At 40.9% G+C, this 26,937-nt stretch overlaps 1 pseudogene; it reads left to right on the top strand.

The window, feature by feature from the left end:
• Window positions 1-10,998: 10,998 nt before the first annotated feature.
• LOC127621233 (piggyBac transposable element-derived protein 4-like) lies at window positions 10,999-26,032 on the top strand (annotated as a pseudogene).
• Window positions 26,033-26,937: the final 905 nt, after the last annotated feature.

Below are 26,937 nucleotides of genomic sequence, written 5' to 3'. Positions count from 1 at the left end.
CGGCCGTGGCAGGCGTGGGCTCGTTAAGAGGATTCTCAGAGGCAAACATCTCTAAAATAAAATGTATGTACTCTTCCCACGTGTAGTTCTCGGTCTCCGGTAATGCACTCCATTCATTGGCAAGGAGTCCGATCTGGTATAGGGACTTTAAGTGTCCATCAGCAAAACCAGTGCATCTGGCTATGGTGCTGAACAGTTGAGAGTATTCAATGATAGGGAGATTCGCTCGGCTCAACCGGATAAAGACCGCTGCTAGATCCATCTTTTGGTCCGTTTTTCTGTGAGGAGGCAGGCAAGGAATAAGGATCTAAATGCAGCTTTATTAAACTGAAACACAAACAAGTTAACTCGGAGCAAAAGGAAAAGAAAAACACTGGGAATCAAGCACAGAACATGAAAGCTAAATATGCAAGAACTGACAAAAGGAAACAGGGAAACCAAGGGCTTAAATACACAAGGGAACAAACAAGGGAACGAAGAACACCTGGGGAAACAATCAGGGAGTGAGAAATAATCAGGAAGAACCAATCAAGGAATAAAACTACAAAGGACTACAAAACTAACAGGAAACAGGAACTGAACAAGAATTTCAACATAAAAGTACAAAAACAAAAGACAACAGGGAATATGTCATGTATGTTAGATCCAATACCAACCAAACTCTTAAAAGATGTTTTCCCTGTAATCTCAGAACCTCTTCTTAATATTATTAACTCCTCGCTATCCTTAGGACATGTCCCAAGAAACTTTAAAATGGCAGTTTTCAAACTGCTTATTAAGAAGCCACAACTTGATCCTGGAGAACTGGCTAATTACAGACCAATTTCAAATTTCGTGTTTATGTCCAAAATACAGTTGGAGATTCCATGCAGGAACCGGTCCCTCTGGGCTTACTCGTTCCATCCACAAGAGGTGGCAAGAGTGCCAAATTTGATAGAGAAGTCCGAGACAGATCTAACACCCTGACAAAGATTCGAAAGGATTCTCGCTGCCTCAGTTCTGGTAGCAGAGTGGTCGATGACCTTGCAAAGTTCCTTGGAGAAGGACTAGAAAGAGGCGCAACATCTGTGTTTGTTGTCCCATACAGCGGTTCACACACACTCACAAGCTCTGCCGGCGAGGAGGGTGATGACATAAGCCACCTTGGAATTCTCATTAGGAAATGATGATGGTTGGAGTGCAATCACCAAGGAGCATTGAGACAAGAAAGATCGACAGGTATTCAGCTCACCAGAGTAAGGTGCAGGTGGGTTTAACCAGGGCTTGGTGTGTCTGATGATGGTAGATTCTGCTGGGGGTGGAGTCGCTACGGCTTCAATGGTGGTGGGACCAGTGTTGGGAGAGAGCCTAAGCTGCTGAACCAGCGCTGTTAGTTCAGCTATCTGCTTGGCCATGTCTCTAATGGCTTGACTGGAAGTAGAGAGTTCATCATGCTGATGACCGAGGAGGGCCCACTGCTAAGCGATGGCTTTCCGAAGGCTGGCTCTTCTTAATATTATTAACTCCTCGCTATCTGGCCAGATTGTTCTGTCACAATGTGTAGAAGTATCCAAAGTAGGACTCAAATGCAGAGGGAATCAAAGTTCAGTATTTATTGAAGGAACACAGAATACAGAGGCAATATGACATTCAATGATAGAACTGGCACAGACTGCAGAATGGAATCTCTGGTGTGGACTGCGATAATCTAAGCTAGGAGCAAAACTGGGTGAGAGAACAAACAGAAACAGACAGAGAGGCAAGACTGCATTGACAGAAAAACACTGAACAATCTGGTGACTAAAAGAGGTGAGGGTAATTAACACACGAGCGGCGCAAACACGCGTTCCCATAGAAACGTTAATCACACTGGCTGTGCAGCAAGGAAACACGTGGGAAACGAAAACACAAATACATACAAGAGCAAACAGACACATCAGGACCATGACAGTTGCGTTAGCAGTGTGGGGAACCTGGATTTTGATCCCGCGTTGAAACCAGGAAGTTATCGCGTTCGAAACGGGATGTCTTCTATGGTGATTTAACAGAGCATGATTGTGGGATTGTAAAGGTCTAATCTGCCCCCTCTCTAATCCTCCCAAAACACACACACACACACACACACACACACACACACACACACACACACACACACACACACACACACACACACACACACACACACACACACACACACACACTCACACACACACACACAAACACACAAAGAAAGGGCCTTATAGGTTCACCAAAACACTTTCCCCCACTCAACATAGGAAAACCCACACACATCCTTCTGACCAAACATTTTGTGCTCCACCACTCAAAGAGCAACCAGACACCTCAAAGAATCTGTGATATCCAGACAAGAGCAATAAGTCAAGCATTATTTGTGATTTATTGCTGGCTTGTGCAGTACTTCTATGATTTTTATCATGCTTTAGAATACCATGTACTTACAGACAGAGATACAGATGTGCTGATTGGGCTCTGACTGACATGATGTTTAAATGGAACTCATCTCCCCTCTGGACACAAGATGATAGTCCAAGTGAAACTTTTATGTGCTCCATATTTTAGTATGGAAAAAAAGATTTCTTAATCTCACTGTAGGCAATGGCAGAGTCACATCTTAATTAGCAGTGATTGCTAAGGCAAGCATTAGTATTAGTAATGCTCTTACTTAGGGTTAAGGAGTTTTCAAAAGTTTTTATTAAACTGGTGCATAACTCATCCTACAATATGTTTGTTATGGACAGCTTGTTTAGGAAAGCTATTACTTTTCTAAATGATCAGACCTATGATTTTCACCTGGTGAATGATAGGGCTGGGTAATATAATGGACTTTCCAATTTATTGCGATCTTAATTTGAATGATACCGATCAAAACTCTTACAACCCAAGATGGATCTATTACATTTACTTTAAAGTTTATATCAGTTTTATTTGGTTGTGTTGATTATTAAATCTGTTAAATAATTTGCAACTGAACTGCATAGTTTGTATTGTTAATTTTTAAACTTAATAATTTCATTATAAATTAGACGTTTCCCTGTATAACGCTAAAGTCTTTCTAGCAAGTCAGTCCATTATCGGCCATCATTGGTATAGCTAATGCGCATGCACATTCTCGGGTTGATTGACAGGCAATGCCTGTATCTAAAAGGTGATTGGCTCTTTTACCTGTAAGGGGGGACTACCTGTCTACATCCGTTGACCATTGGTTGTCGTTAGGTGTTCATATTTCTTCCATTAATTTTAATGATTGTGGCCCATCTCTGCTAAATGGTCTCTGATAACATAAAGCAATAGTTAAGAAAGAATGTCTTTCAAATCTGCACAAATGAATCAGAATCAAATCAAATTAGATTGAAATCAGAACCAATTTGGGAAATCCAGCCCTGTAAAGAACAGAACAGAGAGGGCTAAAAAGAATCCCTCAGACTTACACTGATGGAGGGACCTGAAGGATTGGGCAAGTGAGCAAACACCTAGTTACCACTCACAACCCCATAACAAATACATAGCAATACTCTAACAACCACTTAGAACACTAACATAACAATGCATTGGAAACCACTCTAGCATTGTGGCAGTGAGCTGAGCACAGGAAAACACTGCTCACATTTTCTTAAGATCACAAAAATGTGTGTTTTTAGTTGCTGGCTTTAGGGCATCTGATCATTTTTAAACACTGTAAACTGTAAATTGTAAATGCTAGAATGCAGTAGTATGCTTTTGCCACAGCTTATTTGAATGTTTCAACAAGTTAAAAAAATCCAAGGCGTTAACCTGTCAGAGACATTTGTAGAATTTAGCGAAAGACATAAATATTTTTTATTACATATCGTTATTACATGCTCACATTCTGTGAAACAGTAATGTATTAAGAGAAAACACAAAAGTTGTGAGGCAATACTTTGTGAACAGTTCTACTGTACAACCAAACATAAAACATAACTGAATTTAATTTGTTGGAACCTCCTACCCACCGATGTGCCTCTCCCAAAATCAACAACCACAAAGTTAAAACCTCCAGGACATGTTTTGTTCCACATGACAGTATAGACATGAAAGCATTGTAACGAATGAAAAATAATTTTCCATTCATGCTTGGTGGGTGTTGTCTTCATTGTGTCTCCAAAAAAAGAGGATCATTTAGATATAGCATCAACCACAAACAGAGGAAATCTGTACTAAGGGCAAAATCTGCCGCCCATTTACACAAAAAGAACACCTGCTTCCCCTTTCTTCAAAACAAAACAGACTCAAGTGCAGTCCAAAAAAAAGTTTGGTTAACATTGAAGTACTGGCAGGCTGTGACATGCAGACTAGGCTGTCATAACTCTAGCATGAAAAACGCTGTCAAAACTCAGACATCATCTTTAAAGACACAATTAATGTTTGAGGCTAAGGAGAGATGAGACAGTTTAAGGTTGAGGACCTAAATAATTGAAGCACGAGTGTATTACCTGAAAAGAAAATACTGGAGGAATTATAAGCTTATAAGTCGGATGTAACAAACAAACTATTGTGTATTAATTATTAATATGTTCTCCTCTATTCCCATTTTCCTTAAAAGAAATAAGAACATGCTGGTGAGTTACTTCCAATGAGGATTTATAAAAAAAAATCAAAAAAAGTATTTTATAAAAGGGACAGTTGTAATTTTTGGAAATTGTGTAATTTTTTACTCACCCATATATAGTTTCAAACCTGAATAAGTTTCTTTTTCTTGAACATAAATGGAGATGCTATGTAGAATGTTAGGGACTTACAGCCTTAGGCCCCATTCACTTTCATTGTATGAAAACAAAAGAGCAGCATCAACTGTCTTCAAAAATGTACAAGGAGGATAGAAATGAATACATGTGTGAATAAATGACAACAGAATGGTAATTTTTGGGTGAACTATCATTTTAACACCCTGTCTACACCGGATGTGAGTGGTGTGTTACATCAAAAGCAAATAGATCCCATTATAATCAGTGAAGCTCTCTAAACTGCAAGTGTCCATTACGTCACATCGCCCCCGACAGTAAACAAATGTCCCCTTCCGTTTTGCGCTGCACGTGCTGGTGCTACTCCTGCCAACAAGACAAATAAACGGTTTAGAACATTTGCTTTGATGTGTGTGATCCAAGCACCTAAACCATCTCTTAAACATACTGAAATTGAATACGCATCTGGAGGTTTTAATGCTCATCTCCATCATTTGATCATTATTTGATGAATTACTGACGATATGATCGGTTTTAAAATGTTTGCAAACATCACTTTTAAATAAAATTAATTATACCGCCTGCTTTCATTTGCGGTAATAGCGCAATCTAAATTGCACCAGGCAATTTTTGTGAATCAAGCACAATATATAATAAACCTAATTTACATAGAAAGGAGGCATGTTTGAGCAGAACAGAAACACAATATAGAAAACACATACACACAATATAGAATACCCAGAATACAATAAAAATTGTATATATAAAATATACAATAGGTTGTATTGACATTCAGGCTCTCGGCTGATAGTCAGTTGCCAGTGTGTTGTTAAGAGAGAATATAATTTATGACAGTCCACTGTGAGATTAATAAAGTGCAGTGCTGATGAATATTGATTGTGAGAGATCAAGAGTTCAAAAGTCTGATTGCTTGGGGGAAGAAGCTGTTATGAAGTCAGCTGGTGCAGGTTCTGATTGTAGCAGTGAGAGCCGCCCATGGCTCGGGTGGCTGGAGTCTCTGATGATCCTCTGAGCTTTTTTCATACACCGCCTGGTAAATATTTCTTGGAGGGAGGGAAGCTCACCTCCGATGATGTGTCTGGCTGTTCGCACCACCCTTTGCAGGGCTTTGTGGTTGAGGGCAGTGCGGTTGCTGTACCTGGTGAGCCTTCTTCACAAAGGCCTCAGTGTGGATGGTCCATTTGAGTTCCTCTGTGATGTGGGCACCGAGGAACTTGAAGAAGCTCCTGAAGTCCACCACAAGCTCCTTGGTCTTACTGACGTTGAGGGAGAGGTTGTGCTCCTGACACCAGGGTATCAGAGTGTGCACCTCCTCTCTGTAGGTTTCATCATTGTCAGGAATCAGACCTGCCACCATCGTATCATCAGCGACCTTGATGATGGCATTGGAGCTATGTGTTGCCACACAGTCATGTGTGTAGAGGGAATACAGGAGTGGCCTGAAAACACAGCCCTGAAGGGCTCCAGTGTTGAGGGTCAGTGATGTGATGTTGTTACCATTCTAACCACCTGGCATCTGCTTGACAGAAAGTCCAGGATCCAGCTGCACAGCGAGCGGTTTAAGCCCAGAGTTTCACATCAAGCTTGGAGGGCACAATGGTGTTAAATGCTGAGCTGTAGTCTACAAACAGCATTCTCACATATGTGTTCCTTTTTTCCAGGTGGGAGAGAACAGTGTGTAGTGTAGATGCAATGGCACCATCAGTGGAGTGGTTGTTGCTGTATGCAAACTGCAGTGAGTCTAGTGAAGAAGGCAGCACAGTGCAGATGTTATCATTGATTAGTCTCTCAAAGCATTTGCTGATGATGGGGGTCAGAGCAACAGGACGCCAGTCATTTAAGCATGTGATTTTGGGAAAAGGGAAAAGTTGAAAATGTCTTTAAAAACACCAGCCAGTTGGTTCACGCATGCTCTGATGATGCGGCACAGAATGCCGTCTGGACCCACAGCTTTACGGATATTCAACCGTTGGAAGGAGCGGGTTATATCCGCTACGGAGACAGAGAGTGAACTAACCTCTGTAGCTTCAGCCATGAGAGCTCTCTCTGCAAGGGAGGTGTTATTTCCTCGAAGCAAGCATAAAAAGTATTAAGCTCATCTGGGAGAGAGGCAGCAGTGTTCACGGCAGAGTTTTTATTCCCTTTGAAGTCTGTGATGATATTAATTCCCTGCCACATGCTTCTAGAGTCAGTGCTGTTTAACTGTCCTTCAATCTTGTCTCTGTACTGGTGTTTGGCTGCTCTGATAGTTTTGCAGAGGGCATACTGGCTTGTTTATGCTCCTCCGCGTTCCCGGAATCAAAAGCAGATGTTCACTTATTAAGTGCCGCATGAACATCACTATTAATCCATGGTTTTTGGTTTGGTAGATCTGTATAGTTTTGGTCGGTACTATGTTATCTAAGCACTTCCTGATGAAACATGTTAAGCTATCAATGTGGACTTTGATGTCGTCATCAGAGGTGGACCGGAACATCTCCCAGTCCACGTGATCAAAGCAGTCTAATAAATGTCTAATAATAATAGCATAGAATCTGATTGGTCCGACCAGCACTGGATCGTTCTGAGGGTGGGTGATTTCTGTTTCAGTTTCTGCCTGAAAGCGGGCACTTATACTTCCTTGAGTGCCTGGTCTGTGTCGGCTTGTGGCAGGATGTACACCGCTGTGAATTTCCTTGGTAGCCAGAATGGTCGACACAGAAGCATGAGAAATTCCAGATCAGCAGAGCAGAAATACTGATCACACCAGGATTTGTTGATCATAAAACATACATCACCACCTCTGTTTTTACCTGAGAGATCTTTCACTCTGTCTGCTCTGTGCACAGAGTCTGGAATCTCTGCAGACATCCTAGTTTCTGTAAGGCATATAATGCAGCAGTCCCTCACTGGAAAGTGTTCCATGCTCTCAGCTCGCAGAGCTTGTTGTCCAGAGACTCAACATTTGCCAGTAGAATACTGGGTAGCAGGGGTTGATTTGCATGACGTATTTGTCTGATGAGAACATCGGCTCTCCAGCTTCCCAGACAAAGGGCTCCACTGGCATGTTTGAAAACAGCGGGTCAGCATTGAGGTATTTAAAGTCCTGTTTTTGGTGTGCTATTGCAGAACCAACGTCCAAAAGTGTTTGTCTGTCTTATACAATAAGTAAGACAACATCCAAGACAAAAAAACATAAGTATTGTAGACAAAACAAACAAAAAACTGCAATGTTGGGTCGGAGCTCCCAACGCAGCAGCCATACTCGGTGCCATCTTGAGTTCAGGACATACAATCCCATGTAGCAGATCAGTCAAGTGGAGCTGGGGAGGAGGATGGTTTAATTGAAAATCTCTCACAGCGCAATAAAGTGAAACCTGCTTCGCAAAAATGAACCATTTAAATGTTTGACAATGAGAGAGCATGCAAGTTAATTGTCTAACTGATTACATGTCAAAGGACTTATCAGCTTACACCATGCAAGCTGACTGGCTTAACATATAACATGTGAGCGAGAACAGATAACCAGGTCAAAAAAACAGAATCAGTTTGCACAATGTAGTGTTTCATGACTGAATTTTAAGTCATTAATGATTTTGCAATACATCACAAAATATCAAACCAAGTGGCATTTCTTTTTTCTTTTTCTTATCCTCTTTTCTCCCCAATTTTGGAATGCCCAATTCCCACTATTTACTCCTCATGGTTGTCCTCATGGTGGCACGGTGGAGGAGGGAAAGTCTCAGTTGCCTCCGCTTCTGAGACCGTCAATCTGCCCATCTTATCATGTGGTTTGTTGTGCATGACACCACAGAGACACACAGCATGTGGAGGCTCACGCTACTCTCCACGATCCACGCAAAACTTATCACGTGCCCCATTGAGAACGAGAACCCAGATCGCGACCACGAGGAGGTTACCCCATGTGACTCTACCTTCCCTAGCAACTGGGCCAATTTGGTTGCTTAGGAGACCTGGCTGGAGTCACTCAGAATACCATGGATTCGAACAAGCGACTCCAGGGGTGGTAGTCTGCATCAGTGCCCGCTGAGCTTCCCAGGCCACGTGGTTTCCCACTGTATAGGGATATATGGTACAGCGTTTTACTATGTAATATGGACATTTGTTTCTAACCCACATAAAAACTTGTTTTCACACAATTTTATTAAACTTGCATAGTCACATCTAAATGTTATTTTCATATTAGCCTATTGGGAGAAATTGTCTTTTGCAGTACAGCTTTTTATGAACATCATTGGCATTCAGACATGGTTTTGTTTTTAGATGCCCTTGTTTAATTAAACTGTTCAGAAATGATTTTATTCCCCATGAGAACAGCAAGAGTGTTTAGTAGGGAAGATTAGTACACTCACACTGACACAAACAACACAAAATATGTGTTCCCTTGCAGTGGTCCATGACTTTCCCCTTTCCTCTTAGGGAGACAACTGGAGACAATTAAGAGAAAATGCTATGAGCAATATCAGACTTAACAAATGCTCTTTGTTTTGTGCTCTTTGTCTTTCCTAGTCATTGGCTATGTTTGGGATGGAAAGTTTAATTTATACTTACTGAATACTGTGCAGTATAGGCTTATCTGTATACTGCCTACTATGTTTTTCAAATGGTATGTTAAACAGAATGCATTTTGCAAAAATAAAGATTTTAAACAGTACTAAGCAATGCTGTGTTGCTGTCAATTAAATTAATGATGAATGGCAATTGCTCAGGTGTTGCAGGACTGCCTAAAAGTATGTAAATCTTTGCACTCTGTTTTGATTTTTATTTAGATTTGTATGAAAATGACATTATGAACATGCTGTGATGTGAGAGGCAGCTAACAGGGACAAAAATAAGTCAATTTCATGCTTTTTAGAGTCCATCAAAAAGGGCTCTATTAAAAAGTCTACAGGTACATTAATATAATGTAAAATTTCTGATTTATATGTTGCTTGCAAAAATGCATAGCTACTTTTGAATGTCAACCAATAGACGAAGATGTTTTTTCACCCAGATGTTGTGGCTTACTTTTTATTCTTTTTCAGCAGTTTTTTTTAAGTGCTGTTCTGAACATTCCTTTTCCCTATTCTCTTTCTTTCTCTTGGTCTCTTATTCTGTATATCTGATAATGTGGGCTGTTGGGGTTTGAACAATCAGGCTAATTTTAGGGAGGACGGGTGTGGGTTTCCTGAGGATAAATGTCAGGGCAGATGGAATGGGGTCAATTCTGCTTTAGTGTGTTAACCTCTGATTGAAGTGTGCATTACACTGACAGAAGGGGAGAGGTTGCATACCTGTACACATATACATAAAGGCATGATTATACCTATATATATATATATATATATATATATATATATATATATATATATATATATATATATATAATCAGCCACAACATTAAAACCACCTGCCTAATATTGTGTAGGTCCCCCTCATGATTACCAAAACTGTGTTCCAGTCAAATTGACCCATTTCAAAGTTTTACTAAAGGGAAAATTATACAAGGATACAATTTTTTAATCTGAAACTCCTTGGCCTTTCTGTGAAGAACATGTAAAAGAAAAAAAAAATATTGAGTACACATGCTACAATGCCCCCAAACATTCATGACATTCATATGATATTCGGGTCAATTTGACCCACATACACAGAGACACACAGAAATGTGCACACACGCATGCAAGCACACACGCATGCATGCACGCACACACACACACACACACACACACACACACACACACACACACACGTCGCGCACTGAATCCCTCATTCACACATAGAGAGAGAGAGAGAGCACACATACACAGATAGAGAGAGAGACATACACACACATACACCTGCTACATTGTTACAATCCAAGCACCGAGAAACAGTCTGCTCCCGCTTTCCCGCTCTCTTTACCCTCTGTAGTGTGGGAACCTGCTCAATGTTATTCCAAAACATTCTAAACATAACATTTTCTTGCACTGTACACCTCACACCTGCACATTGGGGGAGGGACAAAACAGATTAATAACTCTACATCACAGCTTAACTCATAGCATGCACCAGAAGGAGCCCCACAGCCAGCCACAGGAGGAGCCCCACAGACAGCCGAAGGAAGAGCCCCACAGCCAGCCTTAGGAAAAGCCCCACAGCCAACCGTAGGAAGAGCCCCACAGCCAGCTGCTGGAGGAGCCCCACAGCACACACATATATGTCCGAGAATGGCCAGATTGAATGGTATTCATCCCCAATGAGAGAGCTTCTCAACTCAGCTGCTAACATAATAAGGACGGTACAAGTGCTCACATGAATGGCAGTGACTCATGTTCATGATATCAATTCATCCTATGAGCTGCTGATTCCTGACTCAAACCTTGAGCGGAGATGCATTTTCTGGGAGCAGTGGAAAGAGATGGACAATACACATTTACTTGCCTACTTTGGGATCCTTATCCTTGCAGGTGTCTATAGGCCAAGAGGGGAGTTGACTGAAAATCTGTGGGATACTAAGACAGGGAGAGCGATTTTAGAGCCACGATGTCTCTGGCAAGCTTCCATATATTCTCGAGGGTCATCATGTTTGATGACCTGGAATCAAGACCTGATAGACGGTGGAGGGACAAGTTGGCAGGAATCCACTGTGTGGGACAAGTGGGTTGACAGGCTTCCACTTTTTTACAACCCTGGGCCCAATGTAAATGTGGACGAATGGTTTGTGGGGTTTAAAGGCTGTTGCCCCTTCAGGCAGTATATGCCCTCCAAACCAGCAAGGTGTGAAATCAAAATCTGGACTGCCTGTGATGCGGATTCATCTTAAGCATGGAACATGTACATTTATACAGGAAAGCCAGATGGAGGAGCCACTAAGAGAAACCAGGGGCTGGATATGTCGCAGGGCCTCGGTGGCCACAACATCACCTGCAATAATTTTTTTGCATCATACAGCCTGGGACAGGAACTTCTCAAAAGATAGCTGACAATTGGGAAAATCAGAAAATACAAGACTGAGCTCCCACCTCAGCTTCTAACCGTAAAGAACATGCCAGTCCATTCCTCCAACTTTGTGTTTATGGCCAACACTTACCTGTTTTCCTACATACCCAAAAAGGGCAAAAATGTGATGCTCATGAGCACTCTACATAGGGATGGAAGGATCAGTATGGCCAGAGGTCATTCTTGATTATAACGCCACCAAAGGAGGGGTAGACAACTTGGACAAGCTGCTGTCCTGCTACAGCTGCCAAAGAAGATCTTTACCGTGGCCACTCATGATCTTCTTCAATATCCTGGATGTCTCAGTTTACAACGCACTTGCAATCTGGATGGCATTTAACCCAGACTGGAATCAAAGGATGCTTCAAAGAAGACGTCTTTTTCTAGAGGAGCTAGTCAAGGCACTGGTGACACCACACATACAGAGGAGACAACATGTGTCCAGGTCCCCAGCTTCTCTAGCCACAGTGAGGAGCTTTTTGGAGGCTCCTGCTGTCCCATCTGCACAACCCACACAACCTCCAGTGCCTGAAGCATGTGTCCTGTTGTTGTACACACACACACACACATAATAATTTATGTATCTGCTCTGTTATTTAGACTTTTGACAGCTTAATTCCTTTTCTAATGAAAATGGAAAACAATTAAGTTGAAGCCTTAAATCTTAATTTAGGTGATTATGATTTTGTTTTATCCATTAAGTACAGTTTTACATAAGGCATATATTGCAAATTTTACACTTGGTTTTATTTGCTCAATTAATTCGATTTAACACATGTTCCGTTCTAAATGCTTTATTGTGGCTCTCAATTTCCTGGATCAATGTTCACTTGAGCAGGAAACATACCTTGAAGGAGATGTGTTTAAAACACAGTAGGCTTAGCTGTTGTGTCATATCAGATTCTGTAGAACATTTCAAAGCAATCCACATTTGTCAGTTTAGCAAATGTGTTTCTCCAGTAAGCAGAAATCTATGCTCAATACCACTATTGTGGTCATCCTTTCCATTCTTTTGAGATCTTAGATCTGCTAGCTGACTTTTATTGTTGTGCAATGAGTTAATACGTTTAAATAAATAAAGTTGAGCGTGATGGTCAAGATAGTCTCATGAGAATTCATCACAATACTACAAGGCTGCAAATTCGCAACAAGTCATACAACTTAATTCTTACAAAAACGTATGAATAATACAACAACCAATCACATATACTTCACGAGCACGCATTGGGAACCCAGTTGTGGCCCATGCATTTTAACTCTAGGCCTTCAGCGTGATTCATACCATTAAGAAAACACAGTTTCACAATGAATAAGATGCCTAAGCCTTTGTGTATCATACATTATATGGCAGCTAACTAGTAATACCAATTGACATTTTAAAAGCAAGTCCATGACACTTAATGCTCAAGCAAGCCTAACTGTTTTGTGAAATGAACATCTCCCGAACAGACATTAAAAAATCATAATTTTTCATATGAATCTATCAAGGAGGTCTATAATACCTGGAAAAATCTAATTATATTTGCAATTTAAATCTTGCTTGCAATGAATTTCCTTTCGTCAGGGTACACGGTTATGCTGCGTTCAATTCAAGTTGGATGAGGGTTATTCCTACTTGATATCGCCAACCATAAATGCCTCCCATTCAATATTCGGAAGATGACGTGCTAGGAAACAAAACTGTAACGCTCCCGTTAGCTTAGCAGGGGTTTGACTCTGATTAGAGATGTCTTCTAGTAACCCAACTGATAATCACTGCAGCAGCGCTAACATTTGTGCTTCAGCTGTACGATTATAGCAGCTTTGAGGTTATAATTTACCATATTTTATACACCTGTTTCTGCAGTCCTTTGTTAAACAAGCTTTAATATAATGTAATGTGGAAATGAACTAATTTATCAATATTACTTAATAAAGTGAATGTTTATCACTTAATTTGTATATCTCCCGACATGTTTGTGTGACATCATGCACCTGCATCTTGATGAAATCAGAGTTGAGAATTTCTGCACGAGCCTAAAAGCTGTAGTTCTGACTTCCAGATGCATTCCATTGCTAGTAGGAAGTAATAAAATCTCAAGCAGCCTAATTAACATTTAGAAATCTCCTGATGTTGCTATAACAGTGCAAAAACCACTTCAGTCCTCCTTTCCTGTTTAATAAATGAAGCAATTACATGGTCATGCCGAACATCTCATGTTTTTACATCCATAAGGATCTCTTTCTCAATGGTGATGTGCCAGTAATGAGAGCAGACTCGTCAGTAAGATCTTGGTCTTTCGCTCTAGAATTACATCTCACAAGGCCAGAGATTGCATCACACAAGGCCAGTTAGAAGGCCTCGACCTGAACATCCAAAAGATCACACCCACCAAGAACAAATAAATCAATATGATTGGCTGATGAATCTGACAATCTGAATTTAGTTGCTCATTTATTTGCAGTGTTGAGGGATTCTGTGGAAATTCTGAAGGCCTGGCGTGGTGGAGCTCAAACTCACGCGCTGCTTTGAGCATGTGATTTGTGAAACAGCCGTCACACTTTGCTTGTAAGCATCAAGGAATAAATTCTGACTGAATAAACTTTCAGTTTTTCTCTATTTCTTTGTAGATTAATTAAGAGTGGAAAGCGATTAAAAATGCATAGGCAGAATGGTGATTGAGAATGAAAGGTTTAAAAATATTTATTTGGCATTTTAGGCCAGCAGAGAAGGCTTTGCTGGCCCGGAGAATTCACCACTGTGGGAACCAGAAAGTAACACTGTCTTCCATGTTACACATCAATGCTTTTAACATTAATGTTTATGATTACACTATATAAGGTAAGGTGTTACACTCTATGGTTTGGTTTAGGGGTTAAAGTTACAGAAAACAGAGTTTTGGATTAACACGGAACAAACACAGCGTGAAGTACAAGGCCACGAGGGAAGCAGCTCTCATTTGTGTGTGTATAACTCGTACACTTTTGTACAAATCAACACGTATCGTGACAAATTCTCATGAGATTGGGTTGGTAATGGTATATGTGCACTAGTGCAAAGCTGTCTGATAGTGCTGGAGTTTCTGTTGGATTCATTGCTTAAATCACATTATTACATATAACTAGTATATTTGATTTGGGAAAAAACAGTATCGAGTAACACTACTAACTTTACTATATTTTCCTGTAGCATGACAGCTCCGCTTTTCCAATAATGAGCTATATTTTAGCATCACAACACTACACTTGTCACATTATAGACTATATTGGACACAGCAATGGAGCCGAGGGAGTAATCAATTTATTGTTGCCACCCTAATTGTGCCATATCACCCTAAAAAATAGCTATGTAATTATCAGGATCTTTTATTCAGTTAAATAAATAAAAATACATGCTATAATCTGATTGTTATATGTTTAAAAATATTTTCTTCTTTAAATAGCTTCAAAGTTGTTAGCTACTTTTTCTTTGTAACTTGTAGTGTAACTGCTTTTATAAAAGTGTAGCTTCACTGTTACTACTTTGAGTAACTAGCTTGGGAAGTTACATTTTTAAGTAGCTTTCCCAACACTGATAGTCAGGTGGCTGTTTAACAAAAGTCTATTAAATTGACATAGTTTTGAACAGAATAATTTTGGTAATTTCATTTCTAATTTTAGTCTTGTGGAATATACATAAAAATATCTCTTATGTATCTTCAAGGCAGTACTAAATACAAATAAAAGGGATTATCTCTCTGTAAAGCAGTTCAATGGAAAGGAGGAGGTGAGAACTGGCTTGGCAATATAATTCATATTTTAATGACAAACAAAAGACAAACACACACATGACGGACATGCCCGTAAACGATCTCTCTCCCGCACCATCCTCCGCAGTCGGCCTTTATCCCTGCCACATTCCTCCCTCGTTCTCTCACGCTGGGGAGCCCCCGGCATGACGTACACCCCCCCCCCCCTCTTTCCCTGGGGAGGGGCGTGCCTTTTGCCCCGTCTGCCGGCAGGTCATCCCCGTCTATCTGGATGAGGGAGGGGACATGGGGAGGGAAACAGAAATAATAGACATGGGGGGGTACTTCCTGTAACAGTGTAGTAGCCCCCAAAGAAAACACTGTAAAATGTATATGAGAGGGAAAAGGCCAACGCGGATCGGCAGTGAGAGAGAGAGAGGAGAGACAAACAAAACATTTACTCGCCAGTTCTCCGATACACCGTAGCTTGTTCCTCGGCCACTCCTCCACCCTCTAACGGACGACAGCCGCGCCTCTCCGGGCGGATCAGAGGCAGTCCTCCAGCCCCTGGCTGACGAAACGCCCCGCTGCTTTCTCGGGGAACAGAAGGGGTCTCCCCCACCCCTGGCAGTGGTTCTCCTGCTCCAGGCGGTTGGCAGTGAGCCCCTCCCCGCTCGCGGTCGACGGTCTCAGACCCTGCCACGTTTCAGCGGCTGGTAGGGGACTCCTCCGCCCCTGGCAGCAGCCCTGACCACTCCAGGTGGTCGGTTAGGAGCCCATTCTCCCCTCGTGGTCTGTGGCCATTCCTCCGCTTCCAGGCGGCCGGGCTCCTCCATCCCCCTGCAGACGGCCACGGCTGCTCCATTGGGGTGGATGGTAGTGGCGAGAACTCTACTATGGCGTATACCTCCTCCTTCCTGGATTTCGGCACCAGTGTAAAGCAGTTCAATGGAAAGGAGGAGGCGAGAACCGGCTTGGCAATATAAATAATATTTTAATAACAAACAAAAGACAAACACACGGACATGTCCATAAACGATCTCTCTCTCCCGCACCATCCTCCGCAGTCGGCCTTTATCCCTCTCGGAGGCTTGATTAGCCTGATAAGGGACCGGGTGTGTAGAATCACGACCTGGCCCTGCCCTCCACCCTGCCACACTCTCTTAATCTTACAGATTCTTCAAGGGCTGTGTAAACTTATGAGCACAACTGTATAAAGATTTTATTGACAGTGAAATCATAGACCATACTGAAGACATCAACACTGACTGTACATATACACACTCTCTAAAGCAGCATTGTGTGTATTTCTTCCAGTGGGCACGTCCAGTGGACACACCATAATTCTTACTCAGAAAACTTGACACAAATATTAATAGAGAGTAGTGCTCCATCTTCTCACAAACACATAAGTAAAAACAACACCTATGACATTCTCTTTCGTGTGTACAAAAGATGAGAGCACCACTGATCCATAAAGTCAATACAGCTTCTGCCAAGGAGCGTTTTAACAGGTTCCAAGGACCATGGCTTACTTTTTAAATAAAACATAAACAAGGAAAATATCAAACCCATTAATCTTTCATTAAGCTAGCCTGGATAAAAAGGAATCGCTTAAAGTATCATTCGTTACCATCACTGCGAGAGCACAGGCCCCATGCTAACTTCAAAGGCTTTCTCAAAGAAGATAAAACAGAGGATAGAAAGCATGGAATAGAGTAAAAGAGAGAGAAAGAGAGAGTCAGTAAGCTAGCTACTTGCTACTTTGCGTTTGGCAGCAAACCAGCTTGTGGTCACGTATTTATCTTCTGAGAGAGAGAGAGAAAAGAGAGAGAGAGAGAGAGAGAGAGAGAGAGACACAGACAGACAGACAGACAGACAGACAGAGGCTGAGATTGTTTGGCTCATAGGAACATTATTAATAACACACAGCCACCATAAACAAAAAAATCTGCCTGGCAATGCCACCACAGCAATAAGGAGTTATTGACACTAAAGGAGATGATCATTTATTGTCTTTGTGAACTATTTAAAGGTGCCCTGCTGAAATGACCAGGTTATTTCCATGCAGGTCCAAGCTGATTTATGCTAATTTGGTGCTAGTTTAGCAGGTGGACTAGCATATCCATGTTGTTCACAAACAAAAATGCTGTCCCTTTGGTTGACCAAAGAAAGCTTGCTGATTAAGCTAGATAGGAAGCATAGCTTCTTATGCTGGAAACCAGCATCCAAAACACATGACATTTAACATATGCTGGTGAACCAACATGATGAGCAACATGATGACACAAGAAACTGACATGCTTCCGAAAGTTCATGTGCCTTAAAATCAACTCTATTCAGCCAAATTACTGACAAGCTCAATCCCCCATCAGATATTTTTGCATCATTTCAAGCACAAATATATTTCCTTCTAGCACATTATACAAGCTACCTCCAAGACATTCTCAGTATTTACAGTCATTAAAAATTTCAGTAAGCATAGACCCATCTCAGCAGCAAAAGTTTCGATCTACTGTTGCTGAATTCACGGTGTGATCAGTCTGCAATACTGGTCTTTTCAACAGGGAGGTGTGTAATCCCTGTGTCACTAATGGCATCTAATTGAATTGCAAAAAATAATGGGAGCTTTTAAATTTAAATTTTAAAACACTCAACCCATCTGCCATTTATCGATCAAACAGGTAGTCCTGACCCAAACTTGCACCATTTTTTGAGCCACATTTGTTGACACTTTTTGAGAGAATCAACCTATAAAAGGCTTCCTTATACTGCCATACAAATCCAAAACACAATACCAAGGCCTCAAATCTTCTTGATTGTCCAGCCATTTTCACACTCTGTTTTATTTTAATTTGAGTATAGTTGAGCCAAACCTGTCTATCACAGGACCCAATTCCAGTCATAACTCTATTTTTAACAAAATGTGTAGTTACTGTGTTTGCCTTTACATGACACTATAAGCAGTTTTTCCACTGCATGAACTTTTCCTAGTTCCTGGAACTATTTCAGTTTCTCTTTGTTTTTCCACAACATGAACTAGTTTCACTTGGAACTAAAACCTGAACCAAACTAGGAACCTTTTTAGTATCTGAGGTCGTAATTTCCTTGCAAAGTAGAACTATTTGGTTGGAGTCAGAACAACAAACGCTTCTCATCGGTCAAGAAAAATACGTCATCAAACAGCCAATACTGGACATTTTTAAAAGTCCGGTTGGTAGGCCTAACTTTAGTTACACTTTGTTGAGTTGATTCTGTTGTAGACTTTTCAATATATAGATGGACAGATGCTGCTGTGCAGGATCTGTTGTGTATTTATGGAGCAGAAAAAAATGCAGCGCTAGTTTAAAATGTCGACAAGAAAAGAGGTGTACAAACTTTTCCTCATGAAGTTAAGCTTTGATGACATTAAACTAAAGAAAATTAAACAAGACTACAAGAGAATAAAAGATCATAAAATAAAGTTCCATGATTATCATGCATATAGTTTGTACATTGTATAACACATAGACACACACTGAGCAGTTTATTAGGAACACTATGGTCCTAATAAAGTTCCCGATGTGGTCTTCTGCTGTTGTAGCCCATCCACCTCAAGGTTCAACATGTTGTGCATTCCGAGACGCTATTCTGCTCACTACAATTGTACAGACTGGTCATCTGAGTTACCGTAGTCTTTCTGTCAGTTCAAACCAGTTTGGCCATTCTCCGTTGACCTCTCTCATTAACAAGGCATTTCCGTTCACAGAACTACTGCTCACTGGATGTTTTTTGTTTTGGCACCATTCAGAGTTAATTCTAGAGACTATTGTGCATGAAAATCCCAGAAGATCAGCAGTTACAGAAATACTCAAACCAGCTTGTCTGGCACCAACAATCATTCCACAGTCAAATTAATTCTGATGGTTGATGTGAACATTAACTGAAGCTCCTGACTTGTATCTGCATGATTTTATGCACTGCTGTCACATAATTGGCTGATTAGATAATCACATAAATGAGTAGGTGTACAGGTGCTACTAATAAAGCACTCAGTGACTGTAGTTCGCTTGATTTACTGTTTAGTGCTTTAAATGTTTTGCTTACATTTTTGCTCTACTTAACTCATTTGCACAGTTGTTTACACCTTTTAAATGCGTCACTGTTTGTGTTATGTATTAATTAAGATGTTTTTATCTAATTTGAAGGATATACTTTTTCAATTGGGGTGGGGGGGGGTAATGTTTTATTACAACACATTACACAGTGCATATTTACAGTTCAAATGAATGCACAGCTAAATATAAAATTATGATTCAGAAAAACAGTTGCCAAGATGCCAAATCAGCAGTTGAAAATAACTTAGATCCCCTAAGGGCATCAAAGCTCTCATCAATTTTGGGTAACAGAAATGTGTCATGCCTCGTTTTGGTATTGAGCTTTCTGTAATCCACACACAAACTTAGAGCACCATCAGTTTTGCACACTAACACCACAAGCAAGGCAAAAGCGCTGACACTCTTCTGTATAACACCCTTTTTCAACAAATTATTGATGTGCTCTCTAACCTCTTGATACTGGTTAGGCGGAATTTGTCTGTGCAGCTCATTGATGGGTATATCAAAATATATCTCGTGCTGGACCTTATCAGTATAGCCCAAGTCCTCGTCTTCCATGGCCAAAATGCTTGAATAATTATTCAGCACTGCTTTCAGCTGAACATGCTGTTCAGGCATGCCTCACATGTTGACCTGATCCAAGAAGGACTGGGCCAGTTTACACCCATAGTGACTTGATCTGTGTCCTCAGAAATCCTCCGGAGTCACACCTCCCAGGATGCATCCGCATTGGGACTGTTTTTACAGACCACACTCCCAGGTGGGTCCTAGGCTGAAGCCAAAAAGTCTTCCTGAGACAGGTTAAGCACCCTAACTGAACACACAGGTTGCTCAGGCGTGACTAAGTTAGGCACTACAAACAAACCTCCTGGTAAGGGAGTCTTCGTTGGTTGTAATAGTCATAGAGAACCCTCCCTCTTTCCTACTTCCATCCCCTTCACCATGACTGTAGCAAAATACCAAGCAGGCAAATGTTCAGCAGTCTTGCCTGCGACCCGAGCAAAGGATGCACATTCAGCTAACTCAACAGACTGCGTTTGTTGGAAAGCTGTCCTCTAGTTTAAATCACGCTGACCACCTAAGGTGGTATCAAATTCAGCGTGCATCTGATGGCCCTTACAGATAATATTCATGCAGATGAGCACTGACACAGGAGATGAGTTTGAAGTTCCTTTGACGACAAAGAAACCACACTCAGGTAGAGTCATCCCCATAAACTCCACGTCTAATTCCAGCTAGCCAAAATAGGGAATATCTAAACCGTTGGCTGCAGTGATCTTCAATCACCCTGAAGTGGACAACACATCACTCACATCCCCATATAAATAATCCTGAAAGAAATTCTCAGTAATAGTACTGACCATACCACTGGTATCTAACAAGCATGACACAGGCAAACCTCTGACCTTAAGGTCCATCATAGGACATTGTCCCACAGCTCATTCGAGAAATCTGTCTCAGTTAGTTCTTTCTGGAGGAGAGCCAGAAGCTACCCCTTGCATTGCCTGGCTCAGAGCAACCGATGGACCTCTTTTCCCTGCTCCTCAGGAACCTTTGTGGCATACATGGGTTGCCCACCTCGTCTCAATGTATAACTTTTAGCTACATGCCTGACCCTGTTACATCTAAAGCACATAGGTTCCCCCTCCTCTGTATACTTTGGTGTTCTAGACAAAGGCACATGAGTCTGAGGAATCGAGACTCATCGAGTCGACACTTATCTGCTTGTCCTGTCGGGAAATCCCATATAGAATATCATCTAACAGAGTAGACGTTTGGTTCTCGCCCACAACAGGACACTGAGATTCACCAAGCAATTCTGAATGGACCAGTCGGCTTCAGGTAATAACAGTTATTGGTCTTAATACATTGCTGGAAAAAACACAGTTGAACATGATATAAAATTTGAAAATGCAAGAAAGAAACAAAATATAAAAAAAACATTTACTACCTGGCTACATAAATTCAAGTTTTATGTGAGCAAAAGACCTACCACTGACCACTTAGCCACTGACAGAATCTTGTGAGGTACACAATTTTATTTCTGCAAGAGGCGTTTGACGCCCTGAAAACCGAATCCTCCATGCAACCACATTTAAATCTCAGAACATTTTATATCCCTTTTTTACACTGGATAATTATTTTTAATACAACTGTGGGAATCATACTTGTGAATGGAAATCCTCTTCTGCATTATCTATAAAAACATTTTAAAATATTCTCACCCAGTAATAATAAACGACTGTGATTGGCCCATCCTGGCCAGCACTGAGAAAAGTAACAGGTTTTAGAATCCGAATCAGTTTTATTCGCCATATACATTTACATGTATTAGGAATTCTTCTTGGTGTTTGGTCACAACCCAATATATTCAGCACACACACACATCTCAGACAACACAATTATATAATATACAGATTTCTAAATTTACAAATACAAATATTGCACCTAATATACAAATATTACACACTTACACGCCAGCAAAAATGAAAGACTCGATTTTGAAAAAGAAATAGCAGCTGGATGCGTTAAAGTTAGTGGAGCAATTGTAAGATATAATAAATAATGGCAGTATTTAATTCATGAAAAACATATATAGTGCATGATGCTTGTTACTAGCAGGACAGCATAGTAGTGACTACTGACTGCTGCCTAGCTAGCCTGGTTAATAACAGAAATTAGCAGTGGAAAAAAGTTGTTTAGATGGTGTGCAGAATTTGTTATCAGGGAGCATAATCGCTTTCCTTATGGGAGTTTTTGAAACAGATAATTAGCAGGGTGGGATGTGTCACTAATGATTTTATCTGCTCTCCTCTTTATCCTGGCAGTGTACAGGTCTTCAAGTGGTGGCAGACTACAGACAATAATTTTCTCAGCGGTCTTGATAGTCCGTTGCAGCTTCCTCTTTTCTCTGGAGGAGGCTACACCAAACCAGATAGTGATGGCAGATGTGAGGATGCTTTCTATAGTGGCAGTATAGAATTGCACTAGTATAGCCTGGGGTAGAATGGAACTTTGCCAACTGCCATAAGAAATACATCATTTGCTGAGCTTACTTGTTGATTTATGCATTTTCTATTTGAGATCCTGTGTGATCGTTGTTCCCAGAAACTTGAACAAGTGACAGTTATTGAGGATGTGTGGGGAGGGGGAAGTGCTTTTCCTGAAGTTGATGTGCATCTCTGTGGTTTTAAGAGAGTTGAGCTCAAGGTTGTGCCGGCTACATCAGGAGGCTAGTTGTTGAACCTCTTGTGGTACTTTGAATCATCACATTGGTGATGAGACCAATTACAATAATTTAATCTGCAAATTTAATCATCTTCACAGATGCATTGCTGGAAACACAGTCATTTGTGTAGAGCGAATATAAGAGGGGTGAGAGGACAAAAGCTTGTGGCGCTCCAATGCTGAGTGACCAAGTTTCAGAGATGTTCTGACCGATTCTCACAAAATGCTTCCTGTCAAAGAGTTTCTCTTGTAGAAGCTCAGGGAAAATGGTATTAAAGGCCAAGCAGAAATCTACAAAAAGGCTCTTGGCATGTATGTTTGGAGAGTTTAGGTGCTTTAATACAAAATTAAGCCCAATATTAACTGCATCATCTACATATCTATTGCTTCTGTAGGCAAGTTGCAGTGGACCCAGGAAATCCTGAGTACTGGATTTGAGAAATCCCTTTATCAGTCTTTCAAAGTTCTTCATGATTACCGAGGTAAGAACTATTGGTCTGTAATGGTTTAGACCAGTTATCTTTTTTTTGTGAAACTGGGACAATGACCGATGTCTTGAAGCATGCTGGAACAGTATTTAGCTCCAATGACCAGTTGAATATGTCTGTGTGACAGGGCGGAGTGATTCTATACACCCAGCCCCTTATCAGGCTAATCAAGCCTCCGCGAGGGATAAAGACCGACTGCGGATTGTGGTGCGACAGAGAGAGAGAATTTATGGGCAGCTGTCCGTCTTATGTGTGTGCTTTTGTCTTTTGGTTTAAGTTCTTAATTTAAAATATTTTTTATATTGTCAAGCAATAACAAAATCTCACCTCCTCCTTTCCATAACTCCCGTTCTCACGGAGGGGTGACAGGACTGAGGCAGAGGGCTGTTTGAGTAGGTGACAAAAAAGGCACCTGATAGGCCAACTGTCTCTCAAATCTGCAGTAGAACTCGTTAAGCTGGTTTGGAAGATGGGGGTTGTCAGTACAGGGGTGGTTTTTCTTTTTGTAGTTCGAGATGGTCTAAAGACCTTTCCAGACTGAAAAGGAATCATTAGTTATTGATTCAGCTTATCAAAGTATTGCCGTTTGGTTACTTTAATAGCTTTCACAAACTTGAGTTTTGCCTTCTTAAATTCCTCCTTGTCTTCTGTCCTGAAAGCCTCTTCTTTTTTCTTGTGAAGCTCTCTGAGCTCCACATTGAACCAAGGTTTGTTGTTGGAAAAGCAGGTGATGATTTTAGTGGGGGTACAGTTTTCCTGACAGAAGCTGATGTAGGACGTGATTACGTATGTTTATGCATTCATACAGCGGGTACATGATTTAAACATATCCCAGTCTGTGGCAGTGAGGCTTTGTTGTATTTCTTCAATTGATTCAGTATCAGAATCAGAAAAAGCTTTATTGCCAAGTGTGTTTTTTACGCATACAAGGAATTTGTTTTGGTGTTGTAGGTGTCACACATTCTCTAAATATAAAAAACAAGTATTAAAATATAAGCAATATAAATATGTCCACACAGTATATATTATAATCAAGAATAAAAATAAAAGTACACAGGCATGTAGAGCCAGAGGTGGAGTGTGGAGAGTGTCAGGGTGGGTACCGGGCCTTGTTGATAAGGCAAGAATTGACTGCTTTCAGTTTCTGTCTATATGCAGGAATGAGTTGGATCATAGTGTGATCAGACAGTCCAAGAGGGGCACGTGCAGTGGCAAGTTATGCATTCTTGATAGCAGTGGTCCAAAGTTTTTCCCTATCTGGTGGCATATTTAATGTGCTGATGGAATGAAGGGAGATCCAGACTTAAATTTATATGGTTGAAATCACCATTAGAATTATTACAGAGTCCAGATATGTTTTTCAATCTCAGTAACATGTCTGCTAATACTGGCTGATAAGCATTAGCCAGTGAGGGAATATAAATCACAGCTAGTATAACAGATGTAAATTCATGTGGTGAGGAAAAGGGGTTGCATTTGAGAAACATTACCTCTATATTGATGGAGCATATCTTTGAAATTACAGATATGTCTTTGCACCAAACTTGATTGATGCAGAAGCTCACACCACCTCCTTTTTTCTTGTTGCAAAGATCAGGGACTCGATCTGCTCTGTATATATAGTTGAAATCCTGGTAATTCTACTATAGTGTCGGGGATCGCATTGTTCAGCCATGTCTCCCTGAAGCAGTAAACTGAAGTCAGTAAAAAGTCATTTTTTGTGCTTGCAAGTATTTTGAATTCATCGATCTTGTTACAGATTGAGCACATGTTCTACAGAAATATTCCCGGGAGTGGAGATCGCAGGCCTCTCTTCCTAAATCTTACCAGTGCTCCAGTGTGCTTACCTCTCTGTCTTCACATGCAGCTTGGAGATCTGCAGGAGCGCACTTCAGAAGCAGCAATATTAGACCTGCTGATTTTATAAAACTCTGGGCACTGCTCATCCAGTGCAGTTCTCTGTGAATATTGAATCCAAGCTGGGTCGCAATTGACAAAAAAAACAAAAAAACAGACACAGGACCAGACACCAAAACACAGTGGCTGCCATCTTGGGGGCCTGCAACCATGTACCATGTGACACCACCGTCAATGCTAGTAGGGGATTGTGCAAAACTAGTTGGGCGATACCACTAGTTGTCTCAATCAAGGACTGATGCATGATTGATCAGTTTAACGCCAATGCCCTGGTGGAAAAACAAGGATTGAAATTTAATCAGAATGTGTATAGTTCCACAATTAACAAATTTTAGTTCAGGTACTAGTTCCACAATTCTCTAGAACAATGCCTATAGTAAAGGCATCACTGTGAATTAAGTTGGAGAAGGTATTTTACAGTAACATCCAAAATAATTATAATAATATTAATACACACATCACCTTTCCAAGGAATGTAACTGGACCATTTCACAATTGCTAACCTAGACTTAAATTTTGCCTCAAGAACAGACTGAATTTAGTAACATCAAGCCATATCTCTCTCTCTCTCTCTTCACAGTGCTTCCCTTTGAACCTTTGTCTCCATATATCATAAAAAATTTAAATTCGACCTCCCATCCTCACATGATTCAAATGTCTCTCAACATGTTATGCATTGCAGCTGTAATGGATTGGAAACTGTGTTTCTTGCTTTGATTTGGCTCACAGACCGGAAAATGGGCAAACGCTTCAGCTATCACACCTGTGCCAGTCTGATACGAGCTGCTTGGAGTGCCCGCTTTGTAGCTGTGCCAGCCTGGGAGAGAGATCAGGGCTCATGCAGCAATGGTCTATGCTGGTTAAGCGGGTCAGGTTATGATGCTCCCAGGGTGCCAAGTAGAGCAAAAGTGTGATAAGATGATCAGTGTATGAGTTGTTATCCATGTCAAGCATTTGACAGTGTCAAGCTAGCAAGTTTTTTCTTTATGTCAGTCTACATTACACCATTTAGGACAACATATACAGGCATCCCAACCTGCAAAAAGTCATTTCAGGGAGGTATCCCGGACCCGCCCCCCCCCCGACATATCACCACAGAACAACAGTATAATTTTTTTAGGCTACAGGCCTATGCAATTATTTGTGAATTATGTAGATTACTTTTAATATAAACTGCTTATACTATTTATGTAAACTGCTTTTATTTATATTCCATTGCAACTTTAAACAGGTCTAAGGAGTTTATTGTTTTCATGTAGCCTAGGTAACCAACCGGCCTGAATAATATGCACCTGAAATGAAACATGTCATTGTCAACATGTCTTTTACAATCATTTAACCCGCCACAGGCAATGCTGAAGTCACTGTTACAAACTGTACAGCGTGCAAGACTGTCATTATGTTTCACTCTTATTAGACAGGGGTACACTTTCGTGTAGTCTGGCGTAAAATGTGTCTTATATTTTCGCTTTTTGGGGCACTCTCCCTCTGCCATGGCGTTCCTGTGTCTAGATACACTGAACTGATTAAAGGTGGGGTATGTGATTTTCTTTTTTGACCATTTTTTCAAAATAACTTGAAATCCTATTCCTAACCCACTTACTGGCTGTAAATTAGAAGCACTGAAATGAAAATTAAGCAATTTAATCATCTGTGGAACGGGCAGGACTCGAAAAACTCCAGCCAATCATTTTCAAGACCATCTAGAATCATTGGACAGAAAATGTGTCAATCAAACGGTCGTACCATGCCCCCTCCCCCACCACCCTGGCTGCGTGTCCCGTTCAGTGCGCATACTCAAAGCTCGTGACCCAGTAAC

The sequence above is a fragment of the Xyrauchen texanus genome, chromosome 27 (genome assembly GCF_025860055.1).
Source record: "Xyrauchen texanus isolate HMW12.3.18 chromosome 27, RBS_HiC_50CHRs, whole genome shotgun sequence".
NCBI lineage: Eukaryota > Metazoa > Chordata > Actinopteri > Cypriniformes > Catostomidae > Xyrauchen > Xyrauchen texanus.
This window is presented reverse-complemented; position numbering and strand designations above follow the sequence as displayed.